At 43.6% G+C, this 17,279-nt stretch overlaps 1 protein-coding gene across 4 annotated transcripts in view; it reads left to right on the top strand.

Moving 5' to 3' along the window:
• TMCC1 (transmembrane and coiled-coil domain family 1) overlaps positions 1-17,279 on the top strand; it is an 89,300-nt gene that overhangs the window by 16,348 nt on the left and 55,673 nt on the right. The window lies entirely within an intron of this gene.

Raw genomic sequence — 17,279 nt, 5'->3', positions numbered from 1 at the left:
TCTCTTTTTCCCTTCTTGTTACGTTGTGCATTTTATAAAAAGTGAGGAATTCCAGTTTGAGCGAATGGAGCTGTTTTTTGAAGAAAAGGAACTGCGGAGGCTTTCTCCACTCCTTCCTTAAAAGTGAAAGGAGGAGAATGAAGTCTGAAAGACTTTAAATGCATGTGAGGAAAAAGCCTGCTCTGGGCACTAAACTTCTGAGAGATCTCCATAACCAGATGTGCCTCTGTAGAGGTTAATGAATTACCGGCTCCTTTTTAGTGTTTTTCTGGTGGTCAATGAAGATGATGTATTCTACAGGTCTAAAGTGATACAAGCAAGGAAAAGCTGCCTTGCTTTGGGTAAATACACCTTTGCTTGATGCACTTAGTCACATGGTCTAAACTTTTGGGCAGACCTGTGCGGTGCCAGGAGTTGGACTTGGTGATCCTTATGGGTCCCTTCCAACTCGGGATATTCTATAATTCTATGATTTCAGTTTGGTGAAGAACCTTTGTGTAGCGTTCATGCCTGAACTGATCCAAATTTAGGTTTTGTCCTGGGGCATTTTCCTTTGCGATAACAAACTGATGGAAATAGTGGGGAGAAAAGGGGTCACAGTGAGACTGTTGGAGCAACAAACTAACATCTCTGCGCTGCATCTGGAGCACGGTCCATGGACTGTGACCGTAAGGTTTTCAGAAGAACAAGTGTCATCAGTGGCTGAATGGAAATTAATCTTTTAAAAATCTTTGGAAAATCTGATGTACTTGGAGTTTTTAAATGCAACTTGCTTGCTTATAAACCAATATTGCAAGAAAGTGGCAACTGCAATCTCTATGAGCAAGAGAGGTGTTCAGCTGTTTTGGCAGTGTTCATGTTTTCCTTCGTATCTCAGTGGTAAGTGCGTGCAGCTTGAGGACCTTTTGATGCAAAGCTGAGGAAAGCTGTGGGAAGGAAGTTAGTGCACTTCAGGATAGCACCTCTATCCCATGACCCTGAGAACACATGCTGCCTTGGGACTCAGTACCTCATCCTCCTGAAGCAGAGTCCTCCACTTGCTATGCTGTAATTTGGATTGCTTCCTAACACATTCTGAAAAATATGGTTATTATTATTTTTTGTATTTTATTCTGCAGTGCCACAGATTCCTTGTTAGGCTTCAGTCTTTCTTTTCTAGGAGCTTCCTTTCTCCAGCCTGTTTATTTCATGTGGCAGGGTCAGCTTTCAGCTGTCCCCTGATTATATACACCTATGCTTTCCTTTTCACACTTATAGCCTCATCACATCCCCCACACTAAATACACTACCAGGAAGCTTAGGAGGTTAATCTCCTCAAAGTATTGTTTCATTAACCCAAGAGGGTTTTTCTTTGGTTGGTTTGTGTTATTTAGTATCTCCCCACACTTCATGTGTGTGTGGATACTGCAAAGTTTTGGAGAGAGGAGTATTTCTTATTTTCTTTGCAAATACATCCCCTTGAACACAGACAGGACTCAGTGAGGTAGCAAGTTCCTTGGGTTATCAGGTCAGACTGAAGCATTTACTGTGTTATCACCTTTGGTTGAACTGAACGGGCAGTTCAATTGCCTTTGTAGCATTTTGATGTAATTTAGAAGAGATTCTCTTACCATGCAAACAAAAGCCTAATAAAATCTGTTCCGTATCTTTGCAGCACTAGTTTCCGAGAAGAACAAGGTTAAGTCTGGGGCCAGCTGTTCAGGTTTTTATCAAGAGTTGGGATAGTCTGATAGAGAACAAAGAAGAGGTTTATTTCAGATAAACTTTAAAAGATATTTTAACTTTGTTTTCAAATAGATTGCTGTTTTAAGTGTGAACTCATGCTTACATGGCTCTCCAGAATGAGTACTGGGTGAGCCCAATCCTGTGTGATGCTGAGATCCTCTGCTCCCAGTGGGAATTAAGGACACTGAATGCTTGTGGCATAAGGGAAAGTAAATTCTTAGTAATCCTCTCCACACAAAGTATTTTTAGCTCAGTGTTCTCTTCTCAGTTCTTTTGATATTTGTTGAAATAGAAGGGCAAAATGTTATCCCAAAACCAAGGATTGGATTTGTTTGGGCACCTCATTTGCATACATCTGCATATGTAATAATCCTGCTGCTTGTTGTCAGGCTTTGTAAAGAAAATGAGAAATGAGACTGGCATGGCATGGAAAATAATGTAATAATTAAAGTCTTACTGAGACATTTCATTTGGTCTTGTATTTCAAGCAATGTAAATTTAAATATCTTTGCATAAATCTCCTTGTAAAGGTTCTCAGCTCACTGAGCTGAGAAATCAGGATTTTGGTGGTTTGGAAATGATTGAAATTGCATGGGTGTCGTCTTGTTTCACCGTACTTTCAGAGCTGTTTGTTGGGTAACAAGTTACATGACCATGACACGAACAGAATGGTATTCAGGTTCCAGAGATATAAAAGTAGTAGTAGTAGTTTGGTGAGAAGTTGTGTCCACTTGGACTTTATCAGTGTCATGAAGGTGAAGACAATGCTCAGCCATTGTATTGTTGTGCAGCCAATGTCTCTGAAACTGGTTCTGGCTCTTGCTGCCCGAAGGGTGACACTTGCTTTGAGAGAGACACGGACTTCTGCATGATGTTCTTCATCTGCTTAGCTTCACAGCTAGCAAAAAACGAATGGGAGTGAACAGTGAACAACAAAGGCAAATTTTACTCTGAAGTCCTACCATAATTTTGGTAGGAGTAGAAGTACTTTGGGCACTTTTAGATGACAACTATACGTGCGCTGCTGGGTGGCCTCTGTGCAGATGGTGCTGGTCAGAGCTGAGCAAGTCTTGCCCTCAGAGCACTGGTGAAGTAGTAGCATCCAGTTCCTCTGCCTCCCTGCCCCTCCACCCTTGGTGAGTTCTCTTCCTGTTTAATGTTTGAAATGTTGACACTGTATCTGGATAACAAATATATTCTACCACTCATCTTTTTGTTAGGTTTGATGAACTGTGTGTAGCAGAAGTATAGAAAACAGCCAGTAGATGATCAAATAGGTAGCAGTGGGATGTGGGAGGAGTATCAGAGAAACAAATTTATTAAGAGGTTAAAATGACTTAACAGAAAAGTGGAGGAAATTTTAGTCTTTAATTCAAAGAAGTCAAAGAGACCTATACACTTGCAGAAACATTCTTCTGTAGACATCCAAACATAAATAATGAAGCCTTTTGACGTTGTTAGGGTTATGGAGAAAGCAAAACAAAACAAAAACAATCTTATTGAAATAGAAATTCTTAAAAATATACAACACACAGTTTTTGTTTTACCCACTGAGATCCTTATCTGGGGGTGCTTGTATTCTTAACCTCTAAGCATTGGTGTTAGGGAAAGATTGTGAGGTCAGTCAGTTTATTCTTTCAGGAAGTAAGGTTTTCTATACATACAGTGAGTTGTTTTGGAATGGTGGAAGTCCTTAGCTGATACATTCTGGTGTTGCTAGGAAGATAGACTGACCTGACTTCATTTAGCATCAAATTGCTCAGTGGAATTTACAGATTTTGTCTCTATAGGCCTGAACTCTTCCAGGTTAGAGTTTCCTTGCCTCATGGTTACAGAAGTAATGGCAAAAAAGGTTGAACCAATATTGAAAATGTAATATTCGATCTCCTCAAATTGAAATGATGCCCTGGGGTCTGAACAGCTGGAAAGCAGCTCTGCAGAAAAGGACCTGGGGATCCTGGCAGACACCAAGCTGAACCTGGGGCAGCAGCGTGTCCTTGCCGCAAAGAAGGCTCATGTCATCCTGGGCTGCAGCAGGCAAAGCATCGGCAGCAGGTCGAGGGATGTGAGCCTGCCCCTCTGCTCAGCACTGGTGAGGCCGCAGTGGGAGTGTTGGGTCCAGTTCTGGGCTCTCCAGGACAAGAGAAACGTGGACATGCTGGAGAGAGTCTGTCAAAGGTCCCCAAAGGTGGTGAAGGGTCTGTAGTACCTCACGTGTGAGGAAGTGCTGAGAAAGCCGGGACTGCTCAGCCCGGAGAAGACGAGGCTCAGGGGGATCTCCTCCATGCCCATTATCACCTGAAGGCAGGGCGCGAGGAGGACAGCCGGGCTCTTCTCAGTGGTGCCTGGCACCAGGACAAGAGGCAGTCAGCACAAACTGGAGCTCAGGAGGATCCGCCTGAACATCAGGAAAGACTTTTTCCTGGTGCGGGTGATGGAGCAGTGGGTCAGGTCACCCGGAGAAGCTGTGGGCTCTTCCTCTTTGCAGATCTTCGGAAACCCCCGGGATGAGGGCCTGGGTACCCTGCTCAGGGTGGCCTTGCTGGGGCAGGGGAGGAGCAGGGGTACCAGAGGTCCCTGCCCACCTCCTCTGGGACCCTGTGATACAGAGTTAAGGCTCCTGCTTATTAGGTGTTAAAGATCACTGAAATTTTTAACAGTTTTGCTGGAAAGGAATTGCTGAAGATAAAAAATGAAGTAAACCCTGAAAACAGCAACTTCAAAGGTTGTCAGTGCTTGTGCCAGCACTTTAATTTGCATTCCTTTAGTGAGATACCCATATGGCAGCTTTCCAAGGCACCATTCACTTAGTTCTGCTGTGTTCTCATGGAACTTTGTGTCCTCATCCTGTTTTCTGTTTTGGTCATTGGTTTTTGTAAATATTTCAAATATCTTTAGATATTGTTTATCAACTTAAATCTGTATTCCATTACTACTCATATTTAAAAATAAAAATGTTTGCATGTGCTTCTGCAATAACAATTTCCAGTCCTTAGTTTGTAGGCTCCTCAATATTTTCCAGTGATAGTACTGACCTTGTGAGTGTCAAATGAAAACCTACTAACAGTAAGGTTGCTTTTCTTAGTTACTTTCTAATGACCCTTTTCAAGTAGTGGTGTGCTGATTTATGAATTGTGTTAATGTAAACGAGGTAGCATATTCAGCTGAGCCACCATTTCAGTGTATGTAGCATAGGTGTAGAGACTGCATGTGCAGTTTCTCTCTGACTGTAAATAGTCTTTCAAAGCAGTGATTTATTTGTCTGCCAGAAACCTTTTTCGCAAACTCATTTGTCATAAATGCAATGCAGTGCTCCTGGGACAACCACCTTTGAAAAGGCGGAAGATTGTATTTTTTATATCATTAAAGCTGTGTGGAAAAGTTACTGTGGCTATTAACAGTGTCTGAGATGTGTAAAAGATGACTTTGTCTTAGCCCATTTCCCAAAATACTAAGTAGTCTTCTTAACATCATACTTAATGTTTGCCCTCTTGTTCAACATATGTAGGTGTAAACGTTTTTGGAATTTTATCATAATGGATCCTGAGTGAAACATTCTGTTGCCTTCCCCTGAAGCACTGCTTTTATAATGAAAATAATATTTGTCATATTAATGGAGGAGGTTAGTCACAAGCCCTTCTGGAAATAGCACAAAAGATATTACTTGCTCAGTAATTTATTCTCTCTTAAAGCTAGTACTGCGAACACCTGGAGGTACAGGTCTGGGCTTCTGGAAGATGATTCAACAGCTGTGCAGCATATGAAAGCGTGACTAATGCAGCCCGAGCCCCTGTGACAGTGGCTGCTTTTTTCCTCTTTCCCCAGCAGAAAAGTCACAAGTCAATACTGAGGCTTTTTTCGGGAATAGGATGGCATTTTTGTTGCGTCTCGCAACAAGACAAGATACCAACAGGTCACTGTAATGGCTTAATTGCAGAGTGATAGGTCAAGAGCAGGCTGAGGATTGTTTCACAAGCTCAGAAATGAGTCTTGAGTTGCTTACTTGCTTTAAAAGACCATGTGGTACCAGGCGCTGCGTTTCCCTGCCTGGTGGCAGTAACCTTTGTGAAGCACCAGTGGTGTTACACTCAAAGTCCGGTTTATGGGCAAAGAGGAAACTTACTAATTTGCTAGGACAGCCAAGAATTTAATTTTAGTATAATTGAGATCTTAAAGAGTTTAATCATTATTAGTCCAGATTCCTTACAGGAAAAATGAAAATCATGCTGTTACAATTGTTACATACACATTTCTTAGTTGATAACCCGTCTCCTAGGGTTGTGCTCTCCTGGGTCCTACAGTTGGCAGTCTCATTCTGGCAGTAGGTATTGCATTGAGATGGCAACATTTGGAGCCCTTTGCCACTAGGTATTTGATGTTCAGGTTGGTAGTTTCTTCATCCTCACCCTAGGGTACACTTCGGGTACTTTTTTATATGTATGCTTTCACACACCCCTTTCTCTTTCTTCATCGGTGTGCAGCTCTGCGTACATCCTGATTGACCACGTACGGTGACTTCTACCTGCACTGCACAGTGTTACCGGGTTATTTACAATTGTTGCCTGGAATTTTGAAAAGTGGCAGCTGTCTGTAGTTTTCTTTATGATTTTTCTCCTGGAGTCACAGAGGAAAGCTGTAGATGCTCAGAGTTCTAAAGATTCCTTTCAAACCTATCTTTTGCAACTTTTTTGCTGTATATGCTCTTAACTCTGAAGTTTTCCAATCCTGACTATTTTTTTCGATTTCCAACTTGCAGTATTTTTCTATGTCTGATTTGTGAATGGTTTTTGGCTTTTTTTTTTTTTCAGCTGAGAATTGTAGGTGTGATTCTTATGCCTAGTTTTTTGTTGTTGTTTTGTTTTTCTTTTTGTTTATTTTTAAGGTCCACTGACATTTTTGAGTTAAGGAGACTTTCCTTTCCCTAGCAGTCCAGAAGCCTGCATCCACAGATGTCAGGGAAGCTCCTTGCTCTTGACAGTCCAGGGTGCAAAAAAAAAAAAAAAGGGGGGGGGGGGAGGCAGTGTTCTTTGCAAGGCATGTTTACACAACAAGAAATTTAGCGGAACTGTAATTACAGATGTTATCATACTCTTAGCTCACAGTTATGTCATCCTGGTGAAACTCTTACTCCACAAACACATTATGAAACAGGCATAGTAATGAAAGCTTTGTGGATGTGGGCAGAGTCTACCTGGGAGCCTGGTAGACAGTGTCTGCAACGATATATAGGAACTGTGCCGATACGTATTTGTTCTGTGTAATTGTATAAAGCGCTGATACCAATCCATTTCAGCTGCTAGCTGCAAGTGTACTACAGATACACAATAGCTGACCTTTTCAGTCTGTTTAAATTTTTTGCTAGTATAGTTGAGGTCTAGTAAAATTCCTCAGAAGGTCTGAGGTACAGGCTCCAAATCTTGGTGCACCTTTTGTTTTCAGCTGTCTTGGATCAAAAGTTGTGAAAAGACATCTGCCCACAGTAGGTATGAATGTCTCAAAATTCTGAGAGGCATTTATGAAGGCAGAATTACTACACTGTTAAATAGGACTTGCACTATAACATCATTTAAAAGAAAACTGCAATTTATTCCATGGCACCAGGTTATAATAGGCCTCAGTCTTACCTTGTCTAAAGGGCAAAGTCTGACTTGGATTTATTCTACTGCTGATATAGTATAATTCTAGTCCGTAGTAATTAAGTAAGTCCATAGAAATAAAACTGCTAGTAAGTTGTATGGTTTGGCAACTAAAGTTCGATTTAATGCATACCAAATTCTCTAAAACAAAAGGAGAGAAGTACAGAAAGCAGGAAAAAATGAGTGACTTTCCACTCATTTCCGTAAAGTGTGAACGTTTCCTTAAGAGGTGGTGTGTGCAAGTGGAAGGATTGTCAGCTCACGAGCTTAGAGAGACGTCTGCAAAAACATAACTGAGACAGGTGTGTGACTCCTTCCTGAAGCTGCTGTGTGTCAGTGCTAGGGCCAGCTCTGAGTCCAGAGCATGCTGTCGTAACTTGACTGTGAAAATCTCTTTATGAAAGGATTGATAATAGAAGTTTGACATAGTTTGACATGTTGATCTCCAGTTGTGACAGATTGCTGCTGTGACACAGAGTTGCTGATTTTTGTCTTGACAGAGTTTAGGTCCATTCTCTGGGTTTTTAGACTTCTAGCTGTGCAGGACGATGGGTTCAGTAATCTGCTTGCAGAGAAGTCAGATCACAAGAGTTGGCTAACTCCTGCTTGTGCTTTGCGGCATGAGTTTGTAATGTATTTTGCCAAGAGTGTTTCTGAACTTCACAGTACGAACTTCTGGTTCGCAGTAAGGAATTAAACTCAGTTGAGTTTCAGTGTCAAGTTGATACTCAGTCAGAACTCGGAGTTTCTTTTAACTCAGGACTTTTTCTTTTAACTTGAAGTGATTTTGACTTCCAGATAAAAAAAAAAAAAAGAGAGAGAGAAGAAAAATCCAAACAATATTATGTACGTGTCCCAGTTTTTGTCAGTACTGAATGTATGCAGGGACGTGTCTTAGCCAAAGTAAGACAGCCCACAATAAAGTGGACAAGGAAGCCTCAGTTAGCAATTTTGAACTTTGTGAGTGAAGCAAAGAAACTGTAATAGAAAAGGCAGCACCTAATGGCCAAGACACCAAAGTGTAAGGATAGTCAGTTTCTATTTTCTGCTCAATCATTAACATTTGCTGTATACTTGGTTATTTTTGTGTTGAGATTTTCTTTAGATTGGTATGACATCTTTTATCAGAGTATTTTAGTGACCATTATATGTGAAGGGCTTTTAAAGGAAAAAATATTCTTATGATTTGGTAGAATGCAGATAAAATTTCTCCTCTGTGCAGGGTGTCATCCCTCATGTTACCTCTTAAACAGGAGTGGAATCTTAAAAATAAATAATAATTAAACACTATTTATGAGGTTCCCCCAGTGTCTGGAGAACATTTGTATAGCATCGACACTTTATCACTTTACTCAATAGAGGGAGCTGTGACTTTTCTGAAAATCTGTATATAAACTTCATTCATGCTGAAAATGAATTGATTTGCACTATTAAATCAGCTTTTGGAAGTAGTGTGTATTTTCCATGCAATGGTTGATAGTCGTCTTTTCAGTAAATACTTAGTTTTACTGTTAAATAGAAATGATCGTGAAATGAGTTTAGCTTTAAAAATAAAATCATTTAAACATCTCTCTTGAATCTCATTTTATTTTCCCAAAGCAATTTATGCCCTGTTACATGCAGAAAACCATAGCCTGACAGCAACAAATTCAGCACATATAGGTATCTTTATTTTATTTAGAATTGTATGTAAATACAGTGGGTTCATCCTGAAAATGTGCATGTTTGAACACATGAGGTTCTTACCTTCTAAACTTTCTGCTGTAAGAAAATGTCTTTCATGTTGGCTACTCCAACAGGTCCTTCCTTAAAGGCTGTCAGTAAGATATCTACCTAATGACTTAATCGTAATACCATGGAGTGGGTCGGGTCGGAAGGGACCGCAAAGCCCACCCGGTTCCAACGTCTGCCATGGGCAGGGACACCTCCCACCAGACCGGGCTGCCCATCCAGGTCCCGTCCCTGTGCACTGCCAGGGATGGCGCGTGTTGATATTTATAAATATTGCTCTGACTTCCAGGTATAACATTTCTGCTTACCCTGTAGAACGGTAATAACAACAAAAAGTACTGAAAACTGAATTTGGAGTGCAAGTAAAAAGTTGTAGATGATCTAAATGAGAGGCATATTGGAAATAAAAATCAAGGGTTACTGAGCATTTTTAAAAGAAAAGTGGTTAAGAGGTATTTTATACTAAAAATAAACTCATTCTAATCGTGCTTTATGTCGTTGTGAAAGGCTGTCAGGCTGAGGTACTTGTTCATTAGGCCAAGTTCACTTTAAATTTGAAAATCAATCTTGGTGGCTTTTTACTAAAATCTTAATTTTTTCCATCTGACTGCAGTAACAGTATTTTTGCACATTTGGAGAACAAGGTCAGGGCCTGGGCAGAAGACTGTGTAGACATAAGAATTGTATGTAGTAAGCTGCTATTTTCACAGAAGGCATCAGTGAGTTTCCAACACTACTGAATTACTTCTTTAGCTGTATCTCCACGATCACTAGTACTGTTCACCACGAAATGGTTCATACATTATAAATGAGGTGGTGTAGGCTGCTGCTGGGAATGTGCCACCAGGAATTCTGATGCAGTATGCTGGCTGGAATACCTGTTCAGAAGTTTGATGTTTCAGGATATTTTACATTACTTCATTACTCTGTGGTTTTGGAAGTAATACATAATAAACAGCTTTGGAAGTGCTAGCATGATGAGAGATTATTCTGAATGGGTAAGGAGTTTAATGTCCCTGAACAGACATACAAGAATTCACAAATCAATCTATTGAAAAAGAAATGAATTGCTATAGGAAGGTTAAATTGGAGGAAAAACAACTTGTGATATCCTGGTGAAAGAAGACTAATGAAAAAACACGCATGTATCTCTATGTAAGAGTAGGAGACTTTCATTGACTGCAGATCACAAAAATCTGTTTGGAAATGCTGAATGTGAGGTCTTGGTTAGAGGCAAAGGAGAATGTTGCTATCATCAGTTTTGCTAATCTACCAATTCCGATCCGTCTGATGTGGATTAAATTTCAGCCAGCTGGCTCCTTTCCCTTATCTATATCCTTATTCTGTCCAGACTCTAAGCCATGCAGCCTGATGGGGAAAAGAGATCTGGGTGTTCATTAACAAACTGGAGATGCTGTACGTCAAAAGCTACGGCCAGAGGAGGTACTGGACAGTACTTGGGACTTTTGACACCAATTCCTGAGGGTGGGAGTGTGATTACCCCAACCCACCCACACTTACTGTGGGACAGCATGGAAACATGCAGCAGATGAAAAGGCAGGATGGGTCAGCCTGCCCTGCCCTGCCTGCTTCTGGTGATTACTTCTGACACAGTTGTGGAGGGAGTTCCTCTTCTATGCTGTATTACAAGATGTTCAGCTGCATCTCCTTCACCAGCTGTCCCACTGGTTGCTGGGCTCCCAAATGAAATACGGCAGTACTAGGGATAGACCATAAGAGATGGAGAGAGTTCTTTGGACAGGTGATTTTCAGCAATGGATGGATATTGTCACGGGAATGCTTAAAAAACGTGGTGGTTTTACCAGCAGTAAGTGTGTGGCACTTTTCCAGACATGGAGACTGTTCAAAGTGGTATAGATTTCCTACACTAAGAATTAAATGGCATGCCCACGGCTTCTGAATGTAGTCAAACTGAAGAGCAAGAATTACCACGTTGAGAGTAGAGAATGATGGAGCTGCTAGATGCAGGACCCCTGAGCATCTGGTATGTGCTCCCCCAACACAAGGAGGTTTTTCTAGTGTTTTAGTCCTGTCAGTATCCTTTGCTGTTGGTCTCAGTTTTACAATGATCCTTTAGAGCCAGGTAACAGGGTAACATATTGTGTATTTCCAGGAAAAGTGAACATTTTGAAAAGGAGTTCAAGTTCTGGCAGGGAACGGTTCCTCTGTATAGATACAGTTAAGCATTTCTGAGACCTCTGAGTTACCACTGACAGTGACAGTGCAACCCAATAATGCTCTTATGTAACAGCTGGGGTTTCCAGTACTGAAATATGCATCTTCAGATGTTAATTTTGGATGACAGTTATAAAATAAGCACCTCTGTTTAATCTTTTTCTAACTTTCCCTTCGAGTTCTATGTAGAGAACTTTACTGACCCTTCTCATAACCCTTCCTGGCCCACTGCCCTCCAAGTCATTTGATGACTTTAAAAATAGGCTAAAATATTTTTTCTTAATAAGGCAAGAATGCTGGCCGAAGTCACCTCTGCTTTTCTGCACAAATATGCAGCCATGCATGAGAATGAGGTGTACTTCTCCAGTGCATACCGTGAAGAGTAATTTTGTATGAACGCTGTGTGCCACTACCTCCAGCCAGGTATATGCCAGGCTGTGCCCTGGGATCCTGGTCCCTTGACTTATTATAGCTGGAGCATGACGTGGGATCCTTTTGGCCATCATGACAGGGTTTCCTTCCCATTGAAACTAGGGTCTATCTGCAACACGGGGCTGTATGAGCGTTTGAGAATACAGAGAGGAGTATCTTTTTCTCCTTTAGATCAAAGGATCTTCAACTCAAGGATCTCCAGAAGTCCAGAGCTTAAAAACCATCTCAGATCACATAAATCACAATTCAGCTCAGTTTCCTGCAGTATGATATGATTCATACACTGGAAATATTTCTGTTGTCGATGATACAGAATGTTTTTTTTTAACCCTCTTAAGTCTATTTAATGTGTATAAAAGAAGTAGGAAGACGTTCCTGTTGGCCTTTATTCTGTACAATTTCAGATTTCTTAGGCGTCACTATTTTTTTGTTCAAACCTGCTTGGTGTTTTCTCTTTAAATACTGCGTTACTGCTTCAGGGGATTGTTGTGTGAAGGTTGCTGCTATGAGCACGCTCCCGAGGGGCTGGCGGTGAGGTGCGAGCTCCGTGTGGGGTGTTACCGGGACAGCGGGGTGTCGGAACCTGGGTGTCACCGGGAGGGCTGGGTGTTGGAACAGGGCCGTCACCGGGACGGTGGGGTGTCGGGACAGGAGCATTTCGTAGTTCTGAGCTGTAGCCATAGAAGGACACGAGCGAAATCTCAGGCAGAAGGCAATTACAAAAAGGCTTGGAAATAAAATCCTAAAACGTTGAAATCTGAGAATGCCGCGGCAGGAGGTTGCCCGAGATTGGCTTATTTCTGACAGCCCGAGCCCGTCGCTGTATCTGTGGGTTCTGCTTTCCCCTCCTCCTTTCCCAAACGGCCCGGTGGATGCCCGAGCCCATCCCGAGCCCCGGCGCCGTGTCGGAGCGGCCCGGGCGGCTGCCGGGCGGGTCCCTGCTGCCGGTCCCCAGCCCCGGGAGCCGCGCTGCCGCTGCGCCCCGGCAGGGCCCGCTGAGCGCCCCGGGCGTGCGGCGGCCCCCGGGGGCTGCCCCCGAGGCGCCCTCGTCGAGGCGCTGCACGGCCGCGCCCGGCCCCCACCGCGCGGCTCCGAGGGGGGCGAGGGGGGCGGTGCGCGTCGCGCTCCCCGCGGGGCTGCACCCCGGGGCTCTGCCGCAGCCGGGCCCCTTCCCGCGGCCTCGGCGCGCCGGGGGCCGGGCCGGGCCGGGCGGGGAGCGCGTGCCCGCGGCGGGGGGCGGGGCCGGGGGCGGGGCCGCGGGGGGCGCGGCGCGGTGCGGGCGCAGCCCCGCGCCCCGGGGCGCTCGGCGCGGACCATGGTGCAGCGCTTCAGCCTCCGCAGGCAGCTCTCCAAGGTGGGGCGCGGCGCGGCGCGGCCGGCGGCGGGGGCGGCGCCGCCTTTGTTCGCCCGCCGGCGGCGCGGGGCGCGCTGCCCGTGCTGCCCGCGCTGCCGCCGCCCGCTGCGACCCCACCTCTGGCCGCGGCTCCCTTCCCGGGGGGATCCCGGCACCGCGGGGCGGGCGCGCGAGAGGGGGGTGGTGCCGCGCCGGGGGCGGCCCGCACCTGCGGCACCGGGGCACCGGGGCACCGCCACCGGCCGCGGAGCGGGGCGCAGCCGGGCCCCCCCCGCCCGCCCCCGGGCCCGGCGCTGCCGGCGCAGCGCTGCGGAACAAAGGGCCGGCCGGGAGCGCGGTCCGCGGCGCGGTGGCGGGGGGCTCGCCCTGCCCAGGCTGCCCCGGGGAAGGGAGCGCTGAACGCCCGCGGTCCCGGGATCCGCCCCGGGCGGGCGGCGTGGAAAGCACTCGCACAAAGAAATCAGCCCGAGGACAAAACGAGGCTGCGTGTGCGCTCCAGGTGAGAGCGCTGCTCCTGCAGAGCCGCCCCGCGGCCCTGTCCGTGCGCCAGCCGCTGGCGAGGAGCTGGCCGTGGCTCTGCAGGCAGGAATTGGGGTGTCGGTGGGACGCGTCAATAACGCGCCGAGTTCCTATGTTACCTTCAAGCCCTTTTTGTTCCCATAGTGTATTTCAAATGCATTTATCAACAATTTAAAGTGCTGTTATCAGCATTTAAAATAGGTCAAAATTCACATCCTGCAGACTGCCTTGGGAAAGGCTGTGGTTTTGCACTGAGTTGGTACCTTACTCATTTCTGTTTGTTTGAGCATCTCCTCATCTTAAAAGAAACAACAGGAACCTTTCAAGGGAGCGTGGAAAAGGGAAACTTGCATCTTCTAGCAGTTTACCTTCTTCTGTACAAAGAGCTGTGCCTACAAGCAGAAGTCTGCGCAGGCACTACAGAGTTTCACCAAGACTTGCGAGGGGATGATCGGGTTAGTGTTGCCTGCTGATGGTATGGGGCAGCTCAAATACTTTTGAATGAACTCTTTTGGATAACTCGTTTTTAATTCTGGTTTACCTGAGGCAAGCAGTGTGATTTGGGAAGATGTTCACACTGACTTTTACTGTAGGAGAACTGCTTCTGATTTGATTTTCTAGCTCAGTCTTCTCAATTGTGCCTTGCACTGGTTTAACCCTGGTTGTGTCAAGCCTGCTCGGATTTTTTTTTTTTTTTCTGGAATAGGGGCTTGTTTGATAGTTCATTTCATGTTGGTTGCTCTAGGTCTTGGTACTTAAATAGCAAAATTAAAAAAATCAGTTGTATCAATAAATAATCAAAACAGATTGTGTTTTACCTGGATTTGGATGTAGGATGAGAACTCCATCCGCTTGTCTCGCTGTAGGGTGGGATAGGGAAAGTCACTTTGTGCTTGGCGCTTTGGGGAAAGAGAAGAAAATGGCATTATAAAGCACTCTGTCGTCTCTTGTATGGAAACAATACAAAAGACATAGAATTTTGCTAATCTGTTCATCAGCCAAAACGCAATGACTGCCAGTCTACATAAAATAAAGTAATGCTTTATTAGTATTTATGATGCAAAAGTCTTGATTCCTTGGTTGCTAGTTTACACTTAAGATTTGGCACATGTCTGCAAAAGGCCTAGAGCACCTGCAACCAGGATGTATTCACTTCTTGGATAAAATAGGAGGTTATTAAATAGTGCATGTATGTAACACAGCTCAAGGTCAAAATCCCAGTGTCTAGCTGTATTTAATGGTAGATGTTTCAAATGCAATGTGACTAAGCTGAAAAATGCTGTCACCAGCGCATGTAAAACTTCAGCAAAGAAAGCGTGGGACTTAATGCAGGAAGGAAAAATAAGGTTTCATGATGCAAGGTTTAGCCTCAAATAGCTGGTTTCACTTTCCAACATGACTATTTGCACTGCGTGGCTTTCATCAAATCCTTTAAGCTCCCTGAGTCTCTGTCTTCTTTCTACGAGTGGGGTTAATACCTTTCTCTTATTTACATAATGGATGTCAACTTCTGAAATACCGTTCTGGGGAGAGCTGCATAAGCACTTAACCTTATACTAACTTATGAAATGTTTGCATTTGAGAACCTAAACGTGTCAGCAATTTCAGAAAGTTTTACAGAGACCTATCTTACAGTGTTACTACTTATTTCACATATGCCAAGTCAGCATTTAGTATTTGTGTGTGATTGCATGGTTTCTGTGTTAGTTTGCCAGCTTAAACATCTGTAACTGTTAAAAGTTGGAGCCATAAATTACTGCACCTTTATTGTTAAGATGTAGGACAAAATACTTGATGGCTTTCAGTTTGGTACAACAAATACCTTCCCAAGTCCAAACTCAGCTTGTTCACTTAGTTTCCTCTGCTTCTCCCTACCCTCAATATCAGAAGTGTCTCGCAAGTGCTTTGGTTCCTGCCACTCTCCATCTTAGACTGTTTAGAAATCCTTGGAGGGCCTGCAATTACCCAGTACCTCAAGAAGTTCTGCTGCTTTGTTATAGTTTAGCTGGGGAATTCCCTCACTCCTGGAGTAGTGGTACAAAATTGTATCCAACTTCTACTCGGCTTGATTTTGTCCGGATGTTTTAGCTGCATTTATGAAAGTAAAAAATTGAAACAAACCTTCCTTGAATACAGTTCAATTTTCTAAGTTAAAAAGCATACCCTTTCTTTTAAAGGCCTGCTTCCTCAGAAAAGATTTAGGTAAGCCAAATAGTGTTTTCATATATGGCTGAAGTTTTGACTAGAAAAGGCCAGGTCCAAGTTAATGGAAGAAATAGGCCATGGAAGAAAAAAAAAAAAAAAGTGTTTCTTGTGAACTGCAATGATACTTAATTCATGTAACCAGCCTGTTAAATGTTGTTAAAAAGCTGTAGAATGGACTGTTTAGCTCTTAAGTACTAAACTGGTTTATAAGCCTCTGAACTGTGTGCTAATGTGCATTGAGTTTATTCGTGAGGGAGGAACTTCAGTGGACTGTGCCTAACCAGGGTTGGAGTGCTCACTCCAAGGTGAGGGTGTATGAATTTGCTGCTGTGTTGACAGTGTAGTCTGCACACCTTGTCATTCACATAGGGGAAGTATCTTCCAACAGGGCTTTGTTGGCTTTCTGCGAGTCCCTCTTCTGCATCAAATTTGGTCTTGAGAGAATATAACCAAAGACTTAATGTCATACCCCAAATGGATTGCTCTTCTTCCAGCTCTGATCGTTAACCAGTATTGGTGGATCATTTCCCTTATTCCCTCTTATTTTTATGGGTTTATTCAATGGGAATCTTTTCCACATGTAGAAATGATATGGTAAAGATGAATGTATTACAGAGTAAATTTTTTAGCAACCTAAATTTCCTGTAAAAGGACATGGGCTAATACAGAATATTAAAACAAATAGCCCCTTAATACTCTGTCCCTTATGCTGTCACCTAAAGACGTTCTCATGCAGACTTATGAAGCTTAGGATCCAAGAATTATTTGTCACAGAAAAATGTCTTTGCTAAGTTCTGTGGATTTCCAGAGCATAACACTTGAACTGTGTGTGCCTCTATCCTCCGTCCTTGTGTGTCTGCTTCTGGCTGGAAAAGGGGAAGTCCTTAAAGAAGCTTGTAATGTAGAAATAAATCACTTGGTCATTTTGTGAGTCAGTGAAACAGCTACCCAGGAAGGTAACAGCAGAGTTACCTCGTACTCCTGAGCTGAGGAGCCAGTTGTTTGCAGCTGCTCCCCATCTTCGGTGTGCTGGATGAAGAAACACACCTATTGTTAAGATCTACTATCAAAGGTTCTCAGCTCTGAATAATATTTTCCTATCTGAAGTAAGCTCATTTTTATAGCAGCGTGCTTTATTGGTAAGACCTCGCCAAACATAAAGAAATAGCGGTCTGTGTTAACCAGTTTTATCAGAGCAGAGCTCTCCTGATATTAAATATTCAAAGCAGAAATTACATTTATCAAAGCCATGGTGCTGATTCCACTTCCATAGCTAAAAAGGTCAAGAGATAGATACTTCTGTTTGGCCCACTGATTTTTACAACATAAAAGCATCAAAAATTCCCTCTGTGTTCAGACTGCATGTTTCTGATAAAAAATATATAAAATAACAGGTCTCACGGAGTTCTCAGAGAAAGTGATAATTGAGCTGATACTAGCACAGTCTAGCATGGCAAGAGTCAGAAGTAAACGGAGAATTT

This window comes from Netta rufina, assembly GCF_964035555.1.
Source record: "Netta rufina genome assembly, chromosome: 10".
NCBI lineage: Eukaryota > Metazoa > Chordata > Aves > Anseriformes > Anatidae > Netta > Netta rufina.
This window is presented reverse-complemented; position numbering and strand designations above follow the sequence as displayed.